Source organism: Mustela nigripes, chromosome 2, assembly GCF_022355385.1.
Source record: "Mustela nigripes isolate SB6536 chromosome 2, MUSNIG.SB6536, whole genome shotgun sequence".
In the NCBI taxonomy this organism is placed as follows: domain Eukaryota; kingdom Metazoa; phylum Chordata; class Mammalia; order Carnivora; family Mustelidae; genus Mustela; species Mustela nigripes.
In genome coordinates, this window is record NC_081558.1 from 134,423,870 (window position 1) to 134,451,385 (window position 27,516).

Here is a 27,516-nt window from a genome sequence, read left to right on the forward strand (position 1 = left end):
CTTTTCAACACCCACACAAATCCATGAGTCATAAATGAGACTATGAAAATGAATGGTCCCTGTCCCATAAGAACACTCTTTGGTGACCCATGTGAATTTAGATGATGTAATTGTCAAGGTAAGTTCAAACTGCAAGAGAAACGACGACATAATTCCATTATGTGAATTCCATTCACAAAAGCCAGGAACTATGAAGTTGAAAGATTGTTTATATGTCCTGATACAAAGAACAGATTTTATACACAAACACACTCATTTCCGAACTCTCACACACATACTGTAAAATGCATCTAGCTAAATAGAATGGGAGAGTGGGAGCCCAGCTTCTAATCTTAGCTCTCTGCTTCCTGATTGATTAGGTAATCTATGACCATCTGTGAAGCAGACATATTAATGTCTGTCTCGCCTCCCCCATAGGGTTGTTAAGATGGTCGAATGCAATAAAATATGTAAAAGTGTTTTGCAAACTATAATGTGCCATCATAATTTTAAGATATGTTTATTACCATTTCTCCACTGAAATTTATTATATAGGCAGAAGAATGACTAGGCAGTGGAGTGAATTGACAGGCAGATTATGAATTTGTCTGCTACTGCAAACATATTTAATGCTAAACTTGGTCCCCAAGGATCTGATAATGAATATGGTCCTGTAATACAAAAAGCCATAATTGATCACCATATGTCAAGTCCAATTCAACCTGAATGATCCAATGATGAATAAGAAACAAATGTCCAGTACAGAGAGATCTATTGCTTCTACAGATGAACTCAATTTACTTATACCCAAGCATGAGCTGCTCCTGCAAAACTCCATCTCAATGACTCTGCATCTTATAAAATCTTACAAGTGTTATTCCATCAACTTCATAAGAATATCTTTGTTTTAGAGATGGAGGAATTGAAGTCTTCAAATAATTTTCTTATTAAACTATATATTAAAATTTGGTCAGAGTTCTTATTACATGTCACTTTTATTGTATTGGACAGAAGTTGTTAGAGTATTTGAATTGCTTCTTGTTATGTTTTATCAAATGCATGGTTTATCAGATGAAAAAAAAATTTTGTGTGTGAAAAAATTTTCAGTGAATGCTAACATACACAATGAATATTCCAACAATATTAAAGAATATGTACTGAAAAGTTAGTGGCCCTATCAGGGCAACCCCCCACATATTCAATTACCTTTCTTATAAGAATGTACTCTTACCGATCTGGTGTATCTATACATAAGTATATTACTTTAAAAAAATTCAAAGGGTTGCATAATGAGCATATTATTCCATATCTTTTTGACTTAACAATACATCTTGGAGGAGCACCTGGGTGACTCAGTTGCTAAACATCAGCCTTTGGCTCACGTCCTGATCCCAGGGTCCTGGGATCAAGCCCTACATCAGGCTCCCTGCTCTGCAGAAAGCCTGCTTCTCCGTCTCCCACTCTTCCTGCTGTGTTTCCTCTCTCAGTCAAATAAATGAATAAAATCTTAAAAAAAAAAAATACATCTTGGAGGTAGTTCCGTACCAATTCCTGTAGATTCTGCTCCATATTTTTTTTTCATATTTTTAATAGTATATAGTAATTTGTTCCATGTTTGGATGTATAGTATTTTTTTTTTAATTTTTTAAAGATTTTATTTATTTATTTGACAGAGAGAAATCACAAGTAGATGGAGAGGCAGGCAGAGAGAGAGAGAGGGAAGCAGGCCCCTGCTGAGCAGAGAGCCCGATGTGGGACTCGATCCCAGAACCCTGAGATCATGACCTGAGCCGAAGGCAGCGGCTTAACCCACTGAGCCACCCAGGCGCCCCTGTATAGTATTTTATATACTTCCCTATTTATGAACAATATTTTGCTGCTACCAACAAGACTGAAACCCTGTACTTACATCGGTTTGCATAATATTTTAAAAGGAAAGAATGAATTGATATTCTCAGATTTCCTGAAATACAAATATAAGCAAGATAAAAATAAGGAATTATGCATAAATTTTTTAAGACTGGAAAAACTGGGGTGCCTGGGTGGCTTAGTCATTAAGTGTATGCCTTCAGCTCAGGTCATGATCCCAGGGTGCTGGGATGGAGCCCTGCATCAGGCTTCCTGCTTGATGTGGAGCCTGCTTCTCCCTCTCCACCCCTCCTGCTTGTGTTCCCTCTCTCGCTGTGTCTTTCTCTCTGTCAAATAAATAAATAAAATCTAAAAAAAAAAAAAAGATTGGAAAAACCTCTGGGTTGCTTTTTAACCAAATGATAAAAACAGGATTAAATACCGTAATTTAAATAAATTTGATCCCATGCTGACTAACTTTTGGATGTCACATCTGATCACCCAAAATTCAATTATTCTGCAGCCAAGTTCAAGTGAAACTAGTGTTCCCACAACAGCAAACTTCTTATAAAAAGTAAGCAAACCAAAGTCATCTCCAGCAGGCAGAGGGAAAGCATGAAGAAGATAATTGTCGGGCACCTGGGTGGCTCAGTGGGTTAAGCCGCTGCCTTCGGCTCAGGTCATGATCTCAGGGTCCTGGGATCGAGTCCCGCATCAGGCTCTCTGCTCAGCAGGGAGCCTGCTTCCCTATCTCTCTCTCTCTCTGGCTGCCTCTCCATCTACTTGTGATTTCTCTCTGTCAAATTAATAAATAAAATCTTTAAAAAAAAAAAAAAAAAGATAATTGTCAACTTTGCTAAATGAAAAAAACCTTGGGATTTTGTTATTTGGACTTGTTTCTGTGGCAAGTCTCAGGACATAGGACAACTTTACAAAAATAATATGTGTGTCATTTTATGGTTCAAACACTAGCAGGAATGTGAAGTTAAATCTGGCAACTGAGACTTGTAGGGGACTCTTGGATTATGATAGCAACTTTATTGAGATGTAATTTACATGCTGTAACACTTACCCATTTAAAATGTGCATTTTAATGACTCTTAGTATGTGGTCATCACCATAGACCAGTTTTAGACCATTTTCATCACCTCAGCAAGATTCCTTGTGCCTGCTTACCATTTATTTCCATTCCAGCCTAGCTGCAGGCCACCATTATTCTGCCTCCTGTCTCTAGAGCTCTGTTTATTTTAGGCATTAAATATAAATGGGATCATAGCATGGTATGGTCTTTTGCGACTGTCTTCTGTCACCTAACATAATGCTTCTGAGGTTCGTGTTGTAGCATTATTAGCACTTGAGTTCCTTTTTACTGCTGAATAATATTCCATTGTATCAATGTACATACCCATTTTATTGATCCACGGTTCTTACGTAATTAAGGGAAGAATAATGGATTTTGCCTGTTGTAGAATCTGGTCCTCATTTGTAAAGATAGCATGCCTCTTCATGTCCGTTTTCAGGCTGTGTCATTTGCTAGTGGGAAGAAAGCATTTAGAAAACCCAGGTTCACTTTGGAGAAGTGGACTCGCGATATTTTTTATTCTTGTTTCCAAACTGCCTGTCCCTTTATTAAGACCGTACTTGGGAATATAGACAAGGGAGAGGCTTTCCTTGATAGCTGGGCTGCTGAAGACTGAGAAGAAAGCATATTCCTCTAGGTTTTCATTTATTCTTTTAATTTTTAAAGACTAGTTTTGTATCTATAATGCAACATCAAAACTATTAGAATGAGCAGTCTTAAAACATGATACCTAGCCATTTTAGAAACTTTATTTGAGAGCGAGACTGTGCACACAGTGGGAAGGGACAGAGGGAATGGAAGAGAGAGAGAGTCCTAAGCAGTGCTGAGTGTGGAGCCCAACACGGGACTTGATCTCATGATCCTGAGATCACAGCCTGAGCCGAAACCAAGGGGTTGATGCTTAACTGACTGCGCCACCCAGACGCCCCTAGAAACTATTTAGGTCATCTCTTTATCTACCTTACTTTATCAATCTGTTCCCTCTCCCGTCTTTGGCTTAATAGAGTTATGAACTCAGCGCGGGGTGAGGGCATAAAGGAAGCAAGAATGGCCAATAAGAAAAAGAACAATGGTAAGGTCTGTGCTTATATAGACAATGAGAATTAAAATGAGGTGTGGGCTGGACTCAAGTCTTCATATCTCTCCATTCTGAGGTCTGGCACTGAAGGTGGAATTGAGAAAAGGTCAATGTTATTCTTGTTTTTGTCACTCAATCGCCTTGAGGAATTTACGTAATGATTTTGCATCTCAGTTTTTGCCTTTGTGAAACAAACACGGGCTGCCCCAGAGGCCCCAGGGCGGGAGGGTGCCGCCCTCAGATGAGGTGGCGGGGTCTGCTTTCCCTGGTTCCCCATTCCCTTCACTGTATATTGGGACCACTGTGGTGGTGACGAAAAGGAGAGGGGACCATACCATGTGCCCACAGATCCAAGACCCTCCTGAGCACACCCAAATGGACTCTACACCCCTCTCTAAGGTCTGGGGACAGCCGGGCTGACCAGAGATTCTCCCCATTTATGTCTTCATTCAGAGGCTCAGTTTTCCTTACATTTTCTGCAATATTCACCTGCTATCAATCTTCCTTCTTTGATGGATGCATTGTTTTTCTAGCTGTTTGGGAAGGATGTATTTACCTAAAAATGAATTGTACTCCTTATTATGCCAGTGCATTCTAGGATGACCCTTTTTGCTAGTGGGTATGAGACATTCTGGGGTCTGGTCCTGCGGTGTCTCTTACTAAGCTCCTCCTCTCCTGAAGAACCTGCTTCCCAAAGTTTCTGCATGGGGCAGATACACAATGGGGCATAAAAGGGTTGTGAAAGGCTGAAATTTGTGGCTCACTGTAAAAATGCCAGCTATTTTAGTGATTATTTATCTTTGTTGCTTTTATGGCTATGTAGGTCCCGAGGCATGATGGGAAGGATGGAGTTCTCTAAAGATGAATTGCACTTAACGTCTCTCATTTTCTCCACAGCCAACCCCGTGTGATTTCATCCTGATCCTAATTCCTTTCATTGGCTTAATGGCCATATTTCCTACTATGGATACAGACTCGGGGCGATGGATGTTTTTTATGGATTTTTCCCCTTTGGCCATATTTCCAAGTTGTAATGCCTCTTATGCTTGTGTTAGAGTTCTCTCAAAGAAGATTTCTAATGACCCTGCTCGCCAGTGTCCTGTTGGCCAAAGGACGTGCTGAGAGCCAGCCAGTCATAAAACTCTGCTGCCAGGAAATGAGGCAGCAGTTAACAGACTGAAAGATTAGAGCCCCGCTCCAGGCTCTGTTCTTCCCAGCTCCATTCCTGACAGGCTTTGCCTCTTCTGCCTACTTAAACACATACTGTTTTCTTCTGATACCAGAAGTGAATAGGTGCTTGAAAATAATTCAAACAATCCAGAAACATATAACGTAGGAAGTCAAAAGTCATCTATAATCCCTTCCTCATAACTAATAGTGTGAACTATTTCTCTAGATTTTTAAAATGGCATATACCAACATATGCATTAGTTTTCCAAAGTAGAATCAAATTAGATACACAGTTCTGTACCTTGCGTTTTCACATCACATTACATAGGAGAATTTTTTTATCTTCAAATTTATTTTAGTCTTGTTAAAAGCTGTGGATATGGGGTGCCTGGGTGGCTCAGTTGGTTAAGTGTCTGCCTTAGGTCCTGGGATCAAGCCCCATGGTGGGCTCGCGGCTCAGCAGGGAGTCTGCTTCTCCCTCTTTCCCTCCTCCTCCTCCTCTGCTCTGTCTCTCAACTTTATCTTTCTCTCAAATAAATAAATAAATAACTTAAAAAAAAAAAAAGAAAAAAGCTGTGGATGTGCCACACTTTAATTAGATCCCTGTGAAGGATATTTGGGTGGCTTCTAATATTTCAGTATTATAAAATGTATGACAACGAATATTTTTGTTTATATTTTTTTATTGGCTTGTCTGTTTTAGCTGGATAAGTCCCTAGATGTTTCAGCCTATTTTTGAACAGTGTTAAATTTTTAACTACAAAATAAAACAAAATATTTTGCCTTTTACTATTGGAGTATTAACTGCTGAATGAAGGCAGCTGGCAAAACAAAAGCATGTGAATAAAATCTGTGGATTGCTTTATTTTTTTTTTTTTAATTTTTAAGATTTTATTTATTTATTTGTCAGAAAGAGATCCAGTGAGAGAAGGAACACAAGCTGGGGGAGTGGGAAAGGAAGAAGCAGGCTTCTAACTGAGCAGGGAGCCTGATGCAGGGCTCTATCCAGGACCCTGAGATTATGACCTGAGCCAAAGACAGACGCTTAACCAACTGAGCCACCCAGGTGCCCCTATGGATCATTTTCTATGCCTCTTGCCAGCTCTCATGGTTGTGGAGAACATAACAATTCCTAATCCCACTGACTTTACTTCTTGGATTCCTTGTTTAAAAAGGAAATAGATCTGGGATGACAGATTGATCTGGTTCTGGAACTGGTATGATTCCATTAATTATTAGAGAGTTAGTGTGGCCCAGAAGAGGAGAGATAGGGCTCTGAGACCAGCCTGCCTCATCTCACATCCCCGCCCTACTGCTTGCTTACCTTGTGGAACTAGAGGCAATGATAATGTCTACCTTGTAAGACACAGTGGGGATTCAGTGAATTAATACCTACTGAGCACTTAAAGCTATACTGGATGTATCATAAGTGCTCAGTATGTGGTAATTATCTCTACATTGAATACCAAAAATAACCAACCATTTATTGAGCACATATTCTGTTCTACACAGGGAGTAGGCACTTCACATAGGTTATCTACTTTAATCCTCACAAAACTCTGCAAACGAGGTATTATCATCCCTATTTTGCAGATGAGAAAACTGAGAGTGAAAAGCTTAAATAATATGCTAGTTTCTATCCACCTTTCAATGAAGGAGTTGCCTCTCTGGTGGATGAGAACACTCCCTGCACTCAGTGTGCTCAAGAATTCCAGGGCTTATGTCTGAAGGCAGTGAGAAAGGATTCCATGCTGAATTCTTCAGGACCAACCAGTGGCATTCACAATGATCCAACCAATGGATCAGAAACCGTTGTCTGCGTGCAGTAGCTGTGGATTAAGAGTGCCATCAGTGAAGTTTAGCCACAAGTATTTATAAGAAAACCCCATTTGTGTCTGATGTTGGCTGTATTAAAAACAATCTTTATGAAGTGAAAGCACAAGCCATATACTTCACTCTCCCCATTCTTGTTCACGTTGTTTCTCCAGGCTGAACTGATATCCTTTCTCTCTCCCAGAATCCTTTGCTTCACTCTTGTATCTTTGAGGGTCAGCCGATGCTACCACTGGTGAGAAGCCTCATCACTGACAAGGTGCTGCTCCTGCTTCAAAGTAACAGTCCATGCAGTGGTGTTTGTGCTCTGGTATGTGCTTCACTCATCTGTCTTCTATCTCTTGACTTGATCAGCTTGAGGAAAGGGTCCATTACTTACCATTTCTTTCTCATCCAACACATTTTTATTAAGCTTTTACTAAGTGCTAGTTCATTTGTGCACTAGATCTTATCCCCATCCTGTACATTCAAGACTTCGCTCTTGCAATTGTCTTTTTTCTCCCTCACACTCTAATCTTCCACCTCAATCTCCCTCTCTGTGCTAGGGCACTCCCATCAGCTTGCATCAAGTCTGCCTCTAGCCATAGCCCCATTTCTCTCTTCTGCTTTACTCAAGTGCCCCTTAGAAGATTTGCCTGTACTGATGTCTTACTACCTCACCTCCAAGTTCTTCTTTAGTCCACTCCAGTTCAGTTACTCTTTCATTGCCATCATTCCCTGCAAACACTCTGATGAAGCCACCAATGGCTGCCTCTTGTTCAATTCTTTTTTTTTTTTTAAAGATTTTATTTATTTATTTGACAGAGAGAAAGATCACAAGCAGGCAGAGAGAGAGAGAGAGGAGGAGGAAGCAGGCTCCCCACTGAGCAGAGAGCCCAATGCGGGGCTTGATCCCAGGACCCTGAGATCATGACCAGAGCCGAAGGCAGAGACTTTAACCCACTGAGCCACCCAGGCGCCCGTCTTGGTCAATTCTTGGTCCTCCTCTTCTGTGACCTCTCAGCCTCACTGGAGATGGCCTACCACTTTTTCCTTTGTGAAAGTCTTCTCTGAAGTTTTACAAGCTCATCTGCTTTCTTGTGAGAAAGTTTTGACTTTGGGGGTGCCTAGTGGCTCAGTTCAACGTCCAATGCTTGATTTCGGCTGAAGTCGTGATCTCAGGGTTGTGAGATTGAGCCTTACATTGAGCTTCATGCTTAGCAGGGAGTCTGCTTGAGATTTTTCTCTCTCCCTTTTCCTCTGCTCCTCCCCCTGCTCATGCACGCTCTCTCTAAAGTAAATAAGTAAATATTTTTTGAAAAAAGAAAAAGTTTTAATTTTTATAAAAGTTATATATGACACATCTTTTCACTATAGTTCCCTGCTCTCCCAGAGTTCATATCTCATTCATCTTCATTCTCTAGTATATCTATACTATATAGTGTATATATGTGTATATATATATATATATACACACACACACGCACACACACACTAGCACAATGTCTAGTATAAGGAACATCTTATAAATTTATATGAAGTTACTTCATATATACATAAAAATGCGGATGTATTTTTGAAAACAGAGGAATTGGCCAGAAATGGTTTAGAATTGTTCCATCTCAAGTGTAGGAGCAAATAGAATAGAGGGAAAGGGATGAGGAAGGATTTCTCTAAGCATACCTTTCTATAGTTTGAACTTTTGAACTTCCTAAGTGTTTTACATATTCAAAAAATAAACTTACGTGTATGATAAACACTAAGATTAGACGAAAAACAGAAACAAATCAATATAAGTGTGTAACAAATCGATAACCTGGGAAAGAAAAAATAAATTCAGTTAACTTTTGAACACAGCAGTCTTCTTATTTTTAGTGGAGTATATTCTGAGAACACAAAGAATGGCAAAGAAAGTTTGGACTTACAATAGGTTTGTGATAAGCAATGGTATTGGTGATGCAATTTAAAAATAATTTCGTGTATATTAATTGGGTTAGATCAAATTAATGAGCAGGAGTGTCTGGCTGGTCACTCAGTAGGGCAATGCTGTTCTTGATCTGAGGATGGTGCGTTCAAGCCCATGTTGGGTATAAAGTCTTACTTAAAAAATAATTAATGAATATATTAATGCTTTTATGAACCAGACTTTTCACCATGGTTAAAGAGAGAGATACAAACATGGAATGGGGGAAGGTTAAGGGAAAACCCTGTGCTATTGGATTTGAATGGAAGGTATTGAATAAATGTGAGTGATTGTGTTCTAGTATGTACACTGAAAAAAACCTAGAAACAAGGACATGCCCTTATAGAAATGAGCACACCTAGAGCTCCGATCATGATTTCTGAATACCATTCCTCTCTAAAAAGAAACAGGATACCTTGGGAAAATGAGTGATTCCATGTCAAGGACAGAGAAAATACAACATAAGCCTAGAAAATTCTGTTGTGTCAGAAATGGGGTCATGTCAAAAAGCACAGCATGAAGGCAGTCCCACAGCCCAAATATAACAATATGAACATCAAAAAGAATAATGGCAGGAGGAATGCCTGGGTGGCTCAGTTGGTTAAGTGTCTGCTCAGGTCATGATCCCAAGGTCCTGGAATGGAGCCCTGCATTGGGCTTCTTGCTCAACAGGGAACCTGCTTCTCCCTCTCCTTCTGTTCTACAGCTCCCCCTGCTTGTGCTCTCTCTCTCTGTCAAATAAATAAATAAAATCTTAAACAAACAAACAAAAATAATGGCAGTAGTGGATGGTAATTACTGAATACAGAAATTTATGAGGGCATCATGATAATAAACAATAAAGAGAAAGGGGGAAAAGAAGAGAAAGCTTTTCTTTAGAGTTGAATGCCAGATAATAAATTTAAAACCAATTATAAAATCATTTTCAACCTCTGATTTAATAATTGTTTGAAAGGGTGTTGGGAAACAATACTCACATGGTCTCATGGTATCACCAAGGATTACTTATTAATTCCGAAGGGGAAAAGTATCTTTATGAGATATCTGGCCAACAACCTTAACCAAATGATCAAACTTAGTACTGTGAATAGTGAAGAACCCAGCACAAACCCGACATTATGTTCTGCCTAATATGATGCAAGAAGAAGTACACAATGTTACCTACGGAGTGTTCTTGCCAAAAATGTTTAGTCTGGATGTAATCATAAGGAAACAATCAGGCTAATCTGGAACATGAGACTTTCCACAAGAAAACTGGACTCTTGAAGAAAATCATTATCTTAAATAGCAAAAACAAGGCAGGGAGACTGTTTTAAATAAAGGAGTCTAAAGAGACATGGCAGTTAAAGAGACTGCTGTAAAAATTTTTTTCAAAGATATTTGGGGAAATTTGAATATGGACTATATATTAGATATGTTATTGAATTAGAATTAATCTTCTGTGAGGAAGAGGAAATTAAAAAATGGCTTCATTTTGCAAGATGAAAAGGTTTTGGAGATCTGTTGCACAGCAGTGTACATATAGCAAACATGACTGAACTGTACACTTAGAAAAATGATAAGAGGGTAACTTTTATTTTATTATTACTATATTTTCAAGATTTTATTTACTTATTTGAGAGAGCGAGAGAGAGCACAAACAGGGGGAGAGACAGAGAAAGAGGGAGAAGGAGGCTCGTGCTGAGCGGGGAGCCCAATGTGGGACTCGATCCCAGGACTCTGGGATCAGGACCCAAGCCAAAGGCAGAACACTTAATAGACTGAGCCATCCAGGCTTTCCTAAGATGGTAAATTTTATGTTATATGTTTTTTACTACAATTTTTAAAAAATTTTAAATCCTTAAATGGCCTATATAAGGATACTTGTAAAGAAATACATGTTGAAATATTTAGGGATCAAATGTCAAGCTATCTGTAATTTCTTTTCAAGTGGATTACTGGGGGAAAAAATGTGTGTGTGCTGTGGGTATGAGTGTTGAAAGAAAGATGAGTAAGCAGCAAAATGTGAACAAATGTCTAACTGATGCCTGTGCAGATGTTTATCATTCTCTTCTGTCCACTTTTCTATAAGTCTGAAAACTGTCCAACTAAATATTAGGGAAAAAGTAAGGCAATTACTCAGAACTGTATCCTGTTTTAATTTTCATTTCTTTCATAAGTCAGGTTGAATATTTTTCCTCATGTTGAATTACTAATTCTCATTTTAATTTTGTGACAGGTCTATATGACTCTTTATTTTTCAATGAGGTCTTAATTATTTCCCACCTACTTACATAAGCACTTTGTGGATATAAACATTAAAACCCTCAGCCATATTACTACAAATATCTTTTTCTCAGACTACTTTCCTTTAATGTTGGAGATCCTAGGTCTAGTCTGCATCCTCTTCTCTCTGCACTTTTCCCTGAGTAATCTTACTTAGGGATTAGAAGCTATAGAGATGATCTATATGCTAACAACGTCTAATTTCAGATCTATAACCATGACCTCTCTGGTGTTTTCCAGCAGCACCCCAGGGACAATACCAGACCTTGGCTTCTAAATACCATTTCCAACTAAAAGAAACCAAGCTTCCTTGGAGAAATGGCTGATTCTATAGGAAAAGTAGGGAAAATGTAGAAAATCTTGTATCAGAAAGCAAAGAAGGGTTCAAAGAACAATGGAAACCTGTTGAAGGACACAGGAGCCAGTTTGAAAGGGCTTCCAATGGCCGATTCTAGGGCAATTAGAGCATCAAATAAATAATGATGGTCAAGAATACATGAGTCTACATGATGTAAATCAGAAATTGGCTTTTCCGATAAAGGGCCTGAGAGTAAATATTTTAGGTTTGATGGGTCATGCAGTCTCTGACAACTGTTCAGTTCTGCCACTGTAGCACAAAAGGAGCCATAGACAGTACATAAATGAATGGCTGTGTTCCAATAAAACTTTATTTACAGAAATAGACCACAGGCTCTATATGGCCCATGGGTCACAGTTTGCCCACCTCTATATCTCAATAAACAAATGAATAAATAAACAGCGAGAAGAGAAATCTCTTCATACAATAGAATGCCAACTAATAAACACAGAAGGAATAATGGAGTTAAAAATCTCAATGTGGCAACCATCATAGTAATTATTAATTCAGGCAAGAAACATCAATAGATGCTAAAGATAGTGCCTGAAAGAAAGATAAGGAATAGCTTATTTAAAAAGTTCTGTAGCTTATTTAAAAGTTCTGTATAAAATTAATTAGAGAGGAGAGGTGAGATGAGGTGCAGTGAGAAATCTGCAGACCAAGGAACGGGACCCATGGACGTCATTTGCCAGCTGACAGGATGCGCTCTGGACAACATAGCATCGCTCCTGTGATATTCCCGCCAAAGATTTATAACTGGGGTCTAAACATGAGGAAACATTAGGCAAACCTAAGAGAAGAACCCCAAGAGTGAGTTTGAGTGACTTGGGGGTTGATCAAGGAGAAAGATAGGCTCACAAGGTGATGTTGCACACCAAGCTTCACTCGATAACACTTTGACAGATTTTCATGTGGGGGAAGTCCGTCACAGAACAATGATGTCCACAGGGCCTGTGGACAGGCAAGGAGAACAAGGGATCTCCCCGGAAGGAGGGGCTTTGGAGAGGGGCTTAGTATCTGGGTGACGTTGCATGATTGGGTGACTCTAGGTCACAGTGCTCTGAAGAACAACAGTGGGCTGGGGGCTTTTATATCTACAGTTTATATTATTTATGGCTGGCAGATGTTGGGTGTAATTTCCCAGAGTAGGCAAAGTAGGCAGTCTCAGTGGCTAAAACCCTGCTTATCTGGGGCAATGTTGCAAACAAATGGAAGTGTAAAAATTTGAGTTTGGCATCAGTGGGCTTTTGAAGTTCCAGGCTGCTACGTCCTTGAAATATAGGACATACAGTGGAAGGTTTTGGGAATTGTGCCAGGACCAATCTTGGAGATGAGCGCTGCTTTTAGAGTGTAGTAAGATTAGAGTGGTGGAAACACTCTGGTCAGAAAAAAAACAAACTTCCTTACAGAGAGCATGGATACAAAGATTCTTGTGTGACAAAGTATTTTCTAATAGAGAGAACATGTATATTCTTGCTTCTCTTCAAGTGCTAACTTTTAGTCATGAAAGTACTTATGAATTAGTGTGGGTTGCTGCTGTTGCTCACAGTAACTGAAGACTATTTTTCAATTTAATATAATTCATATTACTCTTAAATTTGTATGCATATATGCATATTTGTGTGCATTTATGTGTATTTCTATGTATGTATATAAAACTTTAGATCTAAATTCATGAAACATGATTTTGATTCCCTACACTAGCAGCCGGATATATTTGAATGCTAGCATGGCAAATCATGATTTAAAAAATATTAAATAATATTTCATTGGTTCTTCAAGAAATTAAATAAAATTTAGTTCCATTTAAATCTGATAATTTAAAAATTGGTATATATGTTAACTGTAATTTGTCTGTAGCCTTCTAATTTAAGAGGTAGTAAGAATAACTTATTTGCATTAATATGAAAAACAATTTTGATTTTTTTGCATTTTATACTTATTTTATATTTTGATGAAAATTGTAAGGTTTTGCAGGCAAGATAAACATGACACCAGGTGAGGTAGGCACAAGGCAATATTTATTAAAGGTACTCTCCAGCAAAGTTTCAGGGCTCAGGAGAAGGGGAGCCAGGAAAGTTGCTCCGGGGGGAGGTGGGCACCCTTGGGCGAGATTCCGCAACTTCAGAAAGGGGAGTCGGGGAAGTCACCCTGGGAGGGAGTCGAGTGGGTCTTTTATCTGGGTTAAGAGAGGGAATAGGTTCACAGCCATATAAGGTATGATATTCGGGGATTGGAGGGTTGGGGGAATCCTGATGTTCCTGTTTCTTGCATAAGTGTCGGGTTACTTGTGGAGACGTGACCTGGGTATACATCCTTATGGCAGGAGAGTCACGGGTTAGGAAAGGCAGGGGCAGGGGGAGGGCCTGGAGGATTGCAGCCCGGTGGTCATTTCTATTGTTCCTTCTGCATTCCTGGAGCTGCCGACCCAACAAAAATAAACTCCAATTTTGACTACTTTGAATATGCTTATATTTTATTTTTTAATCCATTAAATCTTTACTATTGGTGGAACATGAATTATGAGAACACTTAGGTATTAAACATAATTAGTGATTTTGCTAAAACAAAGGCACAGATAAACTTTATGGAATAAACATATAATACCTTATGAATTAGTTAGCTCTTTAATTTTATTCATCCAAATATTTCTGGCACATCCACAGAACATCCAGACTTATGCAATAATAAGTAAATTCAGTTATCTTTGATACTTCAATATTCCGTCATATTAAAAACATATCTTTACACGTAATTTTTTATTCTGTCATGGCATTTTATTTGTCAAGGTCAGTAGACAGGATATATTTTATTTTATAGTTTGTCATCTTGAATTATAAATTCTAATTATTTAGACAGTGATATATGAGACACCATTTGTAATATTGATCCATGCCCCACTATTGCTAGGGTCTGGCCTGGACTGAGGAACACTTTGTATTCCACTGACTTCAGGAAAACAAAGAAGAAAAAGCATTAGCCCAGTGGGGCAATGATTTACTTAAGTTTATATCTGTGTATGCTCTATCTCTTGTTATAATAAATTATAATTTTGTCTCTAATATCTTCTGAGAAGGATAAGACAATCTTTGAATTATTCAACCACTACAAAAGGTTGTTGTGAATCTCCCAGCGCTGTAACCTTTAACCATGAGCTTATAGTATCCACAAAGCTTGTAAAATATGCTGGTTATAGTAGGTGGTATTTATTAGAGTATATCTCAACACTGAGTTGCTCTTTTGAGCTGTACACAAATTCACTACTGGGGTGTCATTACCTGGAAAAGAAAACAGAAGAGGAAGCATTGGTCTAGGGAAGGAGGACTGGTTAAGGTGAAGTAAATTCATTTTGTACTTTTTTGAGTTTTAGGATATATGAAATCTCAATAGATGGTTGCTCATCCTAAGCTTATGAAGGAAGTCTGAGCTGGAGGTTTAGATTTAGGACTCAACTGCATTCAAGAGGTGAAGACTAGGGGTTTGTGCAGGGCAAGACCATGGAGTGAAAAGAGGAGAGCTCCAAGGCTCCAGCTCCAAGGGCGACTCTAAGGGGTGAAGGAATGGGTAGGGAAAGAGGAACTGACAAGCTAGGCCAAGACAACACTGTCAGAGGAGAAAGAAACCCAGGGAAACAGGGTGTTGCAGAAGCCAAAGAAGAGAGTTTCCTGAGAGAGTGACCAATCGTTTTGGCTGGGAATATGTGCCAAGGGGAGTGCGGCTGGGGCTGAGAACAAGCCACTGCATGTGGTCAGTGGAAGGGAATGAGAGGGGTTGGGAAATGGTAGTGTCAAAGGGTTGGTGGAAACAGAAGCAAGATTGCAATGAGTTGAAGGGTGAAGGTGTTACTAAGTGGGTCTTTTCTCTGTTTAAGAGGGTGACAGTGACGAGGAAGACTGAGTGGGGAGCATGACACAGGAGGGAGGAAGCGCCTTTCTCTCCCTCCCTCCCTTCTTTCCTTCTTAGACAAGTTTGTGGACCACGGAGTGGAGAAGAAAAGGACGAAAGGTACAAGAGGGAATATAATCTATGCCTTGAAGTTCTGAAAGAGGCAGGAAGGATGAGATTCAGAACGCTAGAGGAGTTATTTATCTCCACAAAGAAATTGAGCAATGTCTTCTTCTGAGGCAGAAAGCAGAAGCAGAAAAGATGATTAAAGATATGTTTGGAGACGGAGAGGATGAAAGCAGAAGCTCATTCCCAAGGGGTGGTTTCCACTTCATGAGAGATGTTTGAAATGGAAAATACCAGATGCCTATTTCCTAGCCCCCCCCCCTTGCAGCCAAGATATTAGGGGCACGCTGTGGGTGCTGGCCAAGAAGACTTTACACCTCTTGCCACTTCCCTTAGACCAGGCACATCCCACCCCCCAGACTTGTGCCTCAGAGCACCCACATTTTGGAGTGCCTGACTCAAAATTTTCTAAGTCCCTGTGACTAGTCAGTGCCGGCAGTGCTGTTCATGAGAGGTGTCCTGAGCCTGGACTTGAATCTGCATGGGTTCTGTCTCTGTTTCTTCCCCTTGGAGGGAAACTGATCTCTATCCTTTCCCTTCATGATCATGGTTTATGAGATTCTGTGAGGTGCCATTAGCAGCAGGAGCAGTGGTTCTACTGCAGCATCCCTGAAGAACGGGCATGGGGTCAGTGGCAGAGTGTGCAGAATTGTTCTCAGCACCGAAGGCAGTGATATCTTTGGACTTAGCCTGGCTTTGGCTTTTGCAGGGCTGGCTTCATGGGCATGTGGGCTATAAAGTCAGCAAGTGCCCTGCACTTAAAAAGACCCTATGCTTGGTTTGATGAATGATTGGCCATCGCTGTCTTAAAATTCTTACTAACTTTGAACAGGGTACCTGCAAATTATGTAACTGGTGCTGCAACATTGATCTCACTGAAGATTTGCTTGTTGATCCTGACTGAGTAATCTAAACCTACTCTTTTAGCAAAATCTGGAAGTTTGGCTAATACTAATGGTGTGTGCCAGTAAACATTTAACAACCAGCTCTTTGAGTAGAAACAGACAAACCACCTGCCTTGTAGTGTTTGCCCATTCCCATGGTATAAATGTACTCACCATTGCTAAGTTCAATCTACCAACATGACATCCCTTAACATGGAGTTGGGAAGAGATATACAAAAGCACTATATGATATTTCTGCCATACAGATGTAATTCATATAATGACTTCAAGAGTATAGATATTAATAAGACATAAAATAATTAAGAGGTGTGTTTTGAGTTGAGTTTTGACCTTTGTTCTTGATACAATTTATTGAATTGTAAGTTTCTATAATCTAATTTAAATAATGGTCATGTTTAGTAATTAGCCCACAAAATTCTTGAAATTCTCTTTTTATTGAATTACTTTTCAGTTTAAGTCAACCAGAGTTGGTTTCTGCTGCTTTGCAACTAAGACCCTTGAGTGACAGGAGCAAGAATCATTAAATTCTTGTGCAGGGGGCAGGAGGGCATCACCTCACTTGAAACAGGAAGTAGGTGGCAAAGCAGGAGGCTGACATTCTTGGCCTGCTTGTGATCCCATGGAGATAGGACTGGCCAAAGGAGAGTGAGAAGGAGTTATCAGCATGTGAGGGCAGTCCCAATGCCATGAATTATGTGCTTATATGTTAATTTCCAGGGTTCACACTGTAACTGCTTCAGAACCTTGGAGATGGTTGAGGCCAGTTCTCGGTAGGACAGTTAAGAAAAATTTAAGAGAAGAAATTGGATTTGAGCTGGTGTTGAAAGAGAAGCAAGGTTTGAGAAATCTTTATAAATTATAACAAATTAATATTAATTAATTAATATTAATTATAATAAACTAAATAATATAAATGATAAATGTGGGGATATCTTGAAACCTAGCTGCCCTGAAAAAGCACACTCTTGTTAACTAATAAGCAGGGGATTTTTTTTGTTGTTGTTGTTTGTTTTGTTTTGGGGTTGGTTTTGGTTTGTTTGTTTGTTGGCATAGAAACCTCAGGAATATAAAATTATGAGTGAGGAAAGTTGGAGAAATCCAAATGTATTCTTTCCCATCAAGTCCCTGTTATATCAGCCAAATAGTCTCAGTTAAGAATTTCTTTTTTTTTTAATTTTTTAATTTTTTTTTAAAGATTTTATTTATTTATTTGACAGAGATCACAAGTAGGTGGAGAGGCAGGCAGAGAGAGAGGGGGAAGCAGGCTCCCTGCTGAGCAGAGAGATGGATGCGGGGCTCTATCCTAGGACCCTGGGATCGTGACCTGAGCGGAAGGCAGAGGCTAAACCCACTGAGCCACCCAGGCACCCCTCAGTTAAGAATTTCTAATCCCAAATGATGAATTCTCCTCATGCAGCCATACTATGAGGCAGGGTCTGTGTTATTCAGATGAGTTAGGGTATATGAAAGTACTGAAGAAGGCCATGAGCAGACAAAAGACCATGGTCACAGCCATCAGTGTTAAATTCTAATGATTATGGACTGATTGTATGCCCCTCCCCCACCTGCCTGCCCCATTCATATATTGAAGCTTTAATTCCCAAGGTGATTGTATTTGGAGATAAGGCTTTTAAGGAGGTAATTAAAGTTAAATGAGGTCAGAAAGTCATAAAGATGGGGTCCTAATCCAATAATAGTGGTGGCCTTACAAGAAGACAGAGAGAAGGGTATCTCCCTCCCACTGTACACACACACCGAGGAAAGGCCATGTGAGCCCAGAGAGAGGAGGCAGCAGTCTGCAGCCAGGAAGAGAGCCCTTACCCAAACCCAACCATGCTGGAATCCTGATTTCAGAGGTCCAGGCTCCAGAACTGTGAGAAAATTCATTTCTATTGTTTCAACCACCCAGTCTGTGGTATGTTGTTATGATACCCCAGGTCGACCACGGCACTAAGAGAAGGAAAAGCTGAAGCCATTTTGTAATTCTGTTTATAACTTTCATTCTGCTCTTATATTTGACCAAATACCTGAGCGATGCGCCTCCCGCGAGTTTATATTTCTTCTCTGCTGGGACACGGAACATGTTTTCACATACTACAACTCAACTTAAATTTTAACTTGTCGAATAAGAAATTTGTGGTCTCTCTCACTTAAAAGCATCTCCTTTAGAATACCCTGTCTCCTTCAGATATAAGTACATGATTTTCCTAATTACCTCCTGCTTTAAAATATACCTGGGGTTTATTTTAATCAGGTACAGTAAGGTGATAGACACAGAGACAACTTCCTTGATGGAAGAGTTTATCTTCTTACAACTCCCAAGAGGAGGAGGCACACCACAGCACTCAGGCCAGATAGTAGAAACACCAGGGCTGGTCAGGAGGCAGGAAGAGTGAGAGAAATGCACAGGCCAGAGGATTTACTTTGGTTTTCATGGGAAGGAATGGGCAAAGTAAGGTAGATTCCCTGAGCAGGATTATGATTGGGTAGTTTGAATAATTATGGCGAGTCCTGGGCTATAGATATTGTCCCTAGTTGTCTGGAACCTGGCCTGGGGTGGTAGGTCAGGGTAGGATTTGGTTGGGGTATGAAAATTAGACAAAAGAGATGCTTCAGGATATGGGCTCTGGGTAGTTTGGTTTGTATATGAAAGGTACACTGGGAGACAAGTTGTTTACTATCTCTAGGAATTCACTAGTCCTGGGAGGGGCAGTCTCTCCAATATTAGCGAGACCCTAGCAAGAGGTCAAAGCATTAAAAAAACAAAACAAAACAAAAAATATAAATGTGATGGTTAGTTTTATGTGATAACTTGATTGGGCCATGAGATTCCACATATTTGGCCAAACATTATTTTGGATATGTCTGTGGAGATATCTCCAGATGAGATGAACATTTGACTAAGCAGATTGAGTAGAGCAGATTGTTCTTCCTAACGTGTGTGGGCCTCGTTCAATCAGTTGAAGACCTAACAAGAACAAAAAGGTCAACTCTCCTGCAAGTTAAAGGGAATTTCTCCTGTGTGACTGCCTTTGAACTGGGATATTGCTTTCTTCCTGCCTTCAGAATCAGATGGAATCATTAACTCTCCGTGGGTCTCCAGCCAGCTGGCTTTGGGACTGGAACTAAACCACCAGTTCTGCAGTGTCTCCACCCTGTGGACTGCAGATCTTGGAACTTGTTAGCTTCCATCATCATGTGACACACAAAAAATTTCTTTCCTCTTCATCTTTGGTTGTCTCTGTTGCTTGTTGTCTGCTTGGGACAAGCCCTAAGCTGATGCATGCAGAGAGCTGATTGGCCCCATTGAGTCTTCTGGACATCATGCTGCACATGCTTGAAACCTCTGGCTTAGCCATTTGCCTCTGGTTCTGCAGTCCCAAAACAGTGTGGCTATGCCCCAAACCCAGCTTCTTCCAGGGATTATGGAAAATATCAGTGCTCCGATTCCATCAGATGCATTATGTAGCTATGAGCAAGAATGAGAATGTATTGGCTCAATATCCTAGAATAGTGTTTGTCTTTTGGGTCCTTTCTCCTTCAGCTAAGGGTATGTTGAAGGGTAGGCACACAGTCAAAAGGGTAAGCCACAGTTCTAAATGACTTGTTGCTTCAGTTTGCAAAAGGCAGGTACTTACATGGATATTAACTGTGAAAAAGCATTGCCTGAAGTCTCTGGAGGGATAAATGTCTAAAAGAATGAACAGATACATTACCTGAGACTGTTCTTAATGGAGCAAGGTATTTATTTGGTCCAATTGGAGTGCTTAAAGTCAAAATAAAATTATGGCCAGACCACACTGATTGGCCTCTTGCCAAATCACACCTCAGGCAGAGATCCTGCCTTTCCGGAAGATGCCAATTTGCTAAGGTCACCTGTTTCAGTAGAAAGCAGGAAAAGGATGTGGTAGCAGCACACAAGAACCTTAACTTATGAGGTTCAGCTTTAAATCCCTGATGGGGAAGGAAAAACATGTATTGTTCCTACAGCTGTCTCTGATTTTCAAAAGAAATAAGTGGAAAAGGAATGATTTATTTTCTGTCTATAGTTTGTGTAATGAGCATCTGTTTTTATTTACTCGCTCAGGTCCATTCCCTCCCATTCACCTTCATTTCTCCTTGGAGTTTCCATTGACTGCCTCCTTAGAGAGACAGCTAACGATGTCCCCTGTTCTCCCTACCCAAGGATGGGGGTGGGGGGCAGTCAGTTAGACAGACTTTCCTCTATCTATGCTGTGCAAAATGCAGCAGGGTGGGGGATGGATAGTCCTGGGGTGGGAGTACAACCTAAAATAGGTTGGTCAAGAATGGTCTCCCAGAGTGGGAGGGGTGGGGTGGCTGGGTGATGGACATTGGAGAGGGTATGTGCTATGGGGAGCACTGTGAATCGTGTAAGACTGATGAATCACAGATTGTACCCCTAAAACAAATACTACATTATATGTTTAAAAAAAAAAAAAAAAGGATTCTCTGAGAGTTAAGATTTGCCTGATGCTCTCTCCCAGAATAAACCCTGTTCCACCCATCCGGTCTTTCCCATCTCGGTTGATGGCATCTCCATCCTTTCAGCTGTACAGGCAAAAAAACAAACAAACAAATAAAATTGAACAATAGCTTGGAATAATCCCTCCCATTTGCTCATACCCCACATCTAATCAGTTACCATATCCTGTTTACCTTTGAAATATATCTAGAATCAGACCATTCTTCAGCACCTGCACAGTCACCAGACTGACCCAAGCCACCAGTGTCTCTTGCCTGTATGATTATAATAGCTCCTCCCTGCTCCTACCTTTGGTCTCTGCAGTCTGTTCTCAACACCATAGCCAGAGTATCGTCTACATAGAAGTCAGCTGACGTCACTCCTTTTTCAAACCCTTCTGTGACTCCCCATCATTCAGAGAAAGGGCACTCTTTACCACCATGGCCTACAAAACCCTAAATGACTTGGTTGTGTTCATGTGCATATCTTTGGTCATGTTCTCCTTTATTCACTCTGCTCAGAGCTGTCTGGCCTTCTCTTATTCCTCAGGTCTTCATGTACTTTTATGCCTCAGAGCCCTTGCACATGCAGTTCCTAACTTTTGGATTATTCTTCTCCCACATATCATATGGCTCATAGGCTCAACCCCTTGTGTTTTTTTTCTCTAGACTAGTCCAGCTATGCAGGTATAGGCAGAGTAGACAGAGTTGAGTTGAGATTGACCATGGAATTTAAACAGGGTGAAGAAACGAATGAGGGGAAGAGGGGACTATGGGACCAAGGTAATAGGGCAGATGGATTATCAGTCCAGCTGAGGTACCAGAAAGAGTGAAATGGAAAGACAGGGGGAGGTGTCAGAGAGTAGACTAGGGAGGTTGTAGGTGTTGCTAATGATGTGACTGGAATATGTCTCTGGATGTGAGTGGCCAAAGTAGGGGGGTAGGACAGGAGCAGTGAATGAGAAGAAAAAAAACTGAGAAGCCAGCTTTGGGAGAGTCATCTGAGTGGATGTTGAAATCATCAAGAATTAAGGTAGGACCAGAATTGGAGAAAGCGACATTGAGCCAGGAGCTATCATCTTCAAGGTCTCAGGGGTGAGTCCCAGAGTTAGTAGATGACACAAGAAGATATATGGCTGTTCCCACCTGGTGACCTGAGACTTAAAGATGCTGGGGGTGTAGACAGTGAGGAAAGAAGAAGGTGAGGGGCGCCACCTCCCCAGATCCAGGGACATGAGGCCTGTGAGGAGGATGTAGCTGCCAGGAGAGAGCATGGCAGGAGAGCAGTGTCCTCAGGGAACAGCAGGGTTCCCTGAGAGCAATGTGAAGGCTGCCTCTAGAGAGGGGGCTGGGAGAGTGGGAGATCTTTCTAGTGGCTCTGAGTTTCCCAAAGACCCAGGGGAAGGCTTTAAGAGTTTGGGAATACTGGGTCAGGGCAGGAAAGGGAGGCGACCTGGAGTCCTGGGTTCTTGTGAGGCCACATAAACAGGGGTAAAGCATATAATGAAATGAGTAATGGTGGTAAAACCCAAGTTCCTTCCACTAGTTGAAACTTGAGAAAAAATATTTTTTGAATTTGCAGCTGGAATGACTCAGCAAATCAACTTAGTAGACCACTATTATTAACAAAAGTAACTTTTTAAAGGTTTGTTTTTTAAAAAATATAAAAGTAATACATGTTCATGAGAAAAAATAATTCAAATAATTCAGAAGAGCATAAATCAAAAAAGAACTCCCTCTCCCCCTCCCCATTCTACTCTCAGTGGTAACTACAATGAAGTTTCCCAGGCATACTTTAGGGCATTTTCTATGCACATGAAAGCATGAAAGCATCTGCTTCATGTAGCTTTTAAGCAAAGAGATGGGAGCATTACTGTTTCATAGCTTGGTTTCACCCCTTAGCAATACACTTGCTAACATTTTTCATACATATGTAAATTATATAATTCAGCTGCATACTATTTTATTATACACAACCTGTGTAACCAGCTCCCTATTGCTGGACATGTTTCTGGTTTGTTCGTTCGTTTTTCCAGTTTCTGGTGTTTTTTGTTTTTTTGCCTTATGAACAATTACTTCCATGACCATCCTTGAACATAAATCTTTGTTTTACTTCCAGTTCTATTTGCAAGTACAGAACAGCTATAATACCTAACTATGTGCACACTACTGAGATTAAATCCATGTTAATGTTTTACCATAATTGCTTTAAATCAACTTTACTAGGTACCCCCACCTTGTTCTTCAAAGAAGCTGTGCCTATTTATACTCTCACCAGCAACTACAGGCATTCTCATTTTCCCACATCTTTAACAATACACGGTACTTTCAGACTTTTGTCTTGCCCATCTGCTGAGTAGGAAATAGTATTGTGTTGCTTTATTTTCATTTTCCTGAGTTTCAAAACCTTCTAATGTTTCTTGGCCATAAGGGTTTCCTTCGTTATGAAAAACCCACCCTTCAAATTTATCTTGATTCTGCTTGGTTACCTGCTCTTCCCAAAAGAGGTGGGATTAATTTGCCAAGTTCTATGAGAAACCTTTGTTGAGCTTCATAGCTATCGTCCTTTGCATTCTTTTTTCTTTTCCTGTGATTGCTGTAGAAATCACACTATATAGCATTAACTTTGCATAGCCTTTCTAGAGTTTACTCGGAAGCAGGATGAGTGGGTGAGTGAAGTCTGTAACCACAGAGGTGGGGATGAGATCTCAGCTCTAGTACACACCAGCACAGTGGCCTAGGACCACTTAACCTGGTATATCACCGATTTATGGGGCTGTTGTAAGGATACAAATGCTGAATGCAGAGCCTGATACATAGTACCCAATAAATATTTGAGAAAGATCATTCTGGTTACTACTTCATTAGGGGAATAATAATTCATATCTTCATCCTTTTGATGTTATCTGAGGAATATACAGACCTAACCATTCTAAACTGATTTCTTTTTTTGATTCATCCTAGTAAGTAACAAAACAGGTTATGTGTGATAGTTATCTACCAATCAAGAACTATCCCCACCTGCTGGCCATACTCACAAATTAAAAATAAAGGGCTCTCCAAATGTGACTGCTGAGGAAATCTTTCATTTTGCAGTTGACCATGACTTGTAGCAATCTTGGCAGCAGGGAGCACCCCACTTTTCTCTTATACCCTCCCTTTTCTCTTACCACCCCCCCCCCCCACACACACATACACTCTCAAACAAACTAGCATCTCATCACACAGTGCTGGCTAATTGTTGACACATTTATTTAGTTGAGGCAAACATTTCTTTTCAGTTTGGAATTCAGATTTGTTTTAGATGCAGACTGGACATGTTTTCCTTCTTGCTGGCTTGGTTGTTTCATAGAGTTGGGCTTCCAAGTCTTGAATCTTGGTCCCAAGAAGGGGCTGCACCTAATGTATGTTTCGTTTCTTTTCTTTTCTTTTCTTTTCTTTTCTTTCTTTCTTTTTCTTTCTTTCTTTCTTTCTCTCTTCTCTCTCTCTCTCTCTCTCTTTCTTTTTTTCCTTAAGACTGGCTCAAGTCACCCTCAGAACCAACAGGCATGTTATATAACTAATGCATTTCATGTTACTGACTACCATCAATGTGAAACAGGAAAGAAAATACTTCTTAATTGGCCATTCTATTTTTTAATTGCTTGAAGATGTTCTAAGAAGAGCTAATAAATGGGCTGCTGGGGAGAGCTCTAGATAAGTATTGCTTGGAACAAAACTATTTCAGACTGAATCACGAAGGCCATGCTAGGAATTGGCCTTTGAGTCTGGAACCTTCTGAGATCAGTACATTTCATGAAAACTTTCTTTGAGGTACAGGAAAGTGGCCATTCAGACTCTGATCTCGGTGGGGGAACCCCCATTGTTGCGGGTCACAGGGGCCTGGCTTAGTGCAGTGACTTAGGTCAGGATGGCAGGAGGGAGAGCAAAGTGTTGCACCAGCAGTCGATGCTGAGAAAGACCCGAGATCTTGCCTTTGGGGTTCCTAAGTAATTGGTGTCAACTGGTCTGCCCTCTTCTGCTTTCTCGCTACCAAGACAATGCGGACTCAATCTGCGCAGGCTGGGAGGGCGCAAGCTTCTTCAGCCATCGAAGTAAATCCATTTCCCAGTTCCCAGCTCACATTCAGTGTGGCCCCACTGCGTGCCTACTCCCATAGGACTCCTCTCTGAGGAGCCCTCTCATGTCCTCATTGTCACTCTCACCCTTAATCACAGGTTTCTCCTGCCACCTACCAACCCTCTCACCATCTCTTCTCTGACTTCTCCCAAATCCCTCCCTATTCCTCCCGTGTCTCTTTCTGCTCTGTCTTGCCCTCTGCACCTCCGCAGTTGCCTGTTTGCTCCTTCTTTCCCTCCTTAGGGTTTCTTTCCCATGCTTTTGTAATGTCTTCAGGCAGCTTTTTGGCCATTAATGACACATCCTAATTTTTTATGGCTTCCTTTCCCCCGTGATACTGTAATACTTTGTTCAAGTTTCTAACATAGCCCCCACCACAGCATTTATGTGTCTGGATCCTTCTAGTCCAGACCCAGGTGTCCTAGATAGCGAGACATCTCACTGTATGCCCAGCTCCCAGCACAGCCCCCAGCACAGTGTAGGTGCTCAGTTTGCTGAACGAATGAGTAGTTCTGTTATTTCAAATCTTACTTGTTGCACAAGTTTGCTCTGATGTTTATTTTCCCCTGATTTCATCCGTGTCTAAAGACTCTTTTAATGCTTTCATTTCAAAGTACTTTTAGACTTTCAAAAAAGTTGTGAAACCAGTACCAAAAAATTCCCATCCACTCTTCCATTACATTCCCCAAACATTACACAACCCTAGTACATCTCCCATAACCATAGTAGGATGTTCAACACGAGGAAATAAACATCGATAGAATAAAATTAATCTACAGACCTTATTCAAATTTTGTCAATTGTCACATTAATGCGACAATTTTTATGAACCAGGGTCCAGATCCAGGATCACACACGACATCAGGTAGCCTTACCTCCTTCATCTCCTATAGTCTGGGACAATTCCTCAGTTTTTCTTTGTCTCTCATGACTTTAAAATGTTTGAAGGCCACTGGTCAGTTTTTTGGTACAATGGTCTCCCAACTGGGTTTGCACAGTTGTTTCCTCTTACTCGTCTTTAGGCTTTACACTTTTGCCAAGAATACCCTTCTCAGCATATCATCTCAGAGGGTGTGTGATGCACATGGGTCATTGCTGATCATGTAAACCTTCATCACATGGCTCAGGTGGTTTTGGTGGGTTTCTGCACTCTAAGGTTATTGTTTTTCCTTTGTAATTAGTTAGTATAATGTAGGAATAAGTAAATATGCTGGTGCTCATTAAAATGCCCACGATTTTAGGATCCGTTGATGGTTCTGGACTACTATGATTATTATCGTGGTATTTTCCAAATGGTGATCTCTATTTCCAAAGTTTTAAATAAGGCCAGGTAAAATGTCTTGCCCATGGTGAATCATCCAGGACCCAACCCCAGAAATGACTCTAAAGCATTCTCCCAGTGAGCCTGAGCATTTGACGGAGCCACTCAGGGCCACAGATCTCTCTACACAGCTTGATTCCATGGACTGTTCCTTTCCCTTTTCTCCCCCCATCCACCCCCCCCATCTCCTATTTGTAGATACAAATAGGATCTTCTGATGGGTGGTGGTGTTCCTGATGAGACACCAAGAAGGGCTATCACAAGTAAATTGATCACAACTTAATTATTAATTCATGCCCCTAAAGTACATACTGTGGAGATTAATGCTCAAAGCCAAAAGATCCTTGGCTCATTTTTAGAACCATTGTCTTAAAGGAGAGCTGCATAGACTAATAACAAGGTAGCATACAATAAACCAAGACCTACTGTCTTTGGGAGAAATGCTTCCTAATCCATTTGGAACTGTGTCATGATGACCTTGGGGATATTTTTTTAAAGTACCCAGCTAGAATTACTGAGTCTGAGGAAGGAGCTGAAGGTTCTGTGAAATTACAGAACCCTAATGCCATGGATCCTTCATGGTATGTCTGTTGGGTTCCATTAGTCCTTTCAATATAGCATGTTTATTATCTAGAAAAATTTTCGGATCCATGGGCAGTGTGTCTGAAGAGAGAAAAATTTTCTTTTGCCATGTTTGCAAGAGTTGTTTTCAGTGGGACCCAATTTAAGTTACTAATTCTCTGGTTAGAGAGGTAATGGTGGGCAAAACTCCAGGCTTTTGTGGGACCACAAAGCAGACCACCAAATATTCTTGGTTGCAAGAGGATTCCTTGGGATAAATGAGTAAGTGGTCCTTGGGGTTTATAGACAGGATTGAAATAAAGACAAAAGAATGGCTATCTCTGGATCTGGGGTCCTTGGGCCACTGAAGAGAGTAGGGAAGTCCATGGAGGCAAAAGTCAATCAAAGATATGACCCTGTTTCTAGATGTTTTAGGACCAGTGAAGGAGTCTCTTAATTAAGCTCCCCCCCCAAACCAAGGAATTACAAAGGGGAATAAACAAGACCAAAAGGCCAGAGTTTGGCTGAAAGACACGTACACTTGGGGGACCAGTTTTTCCCCT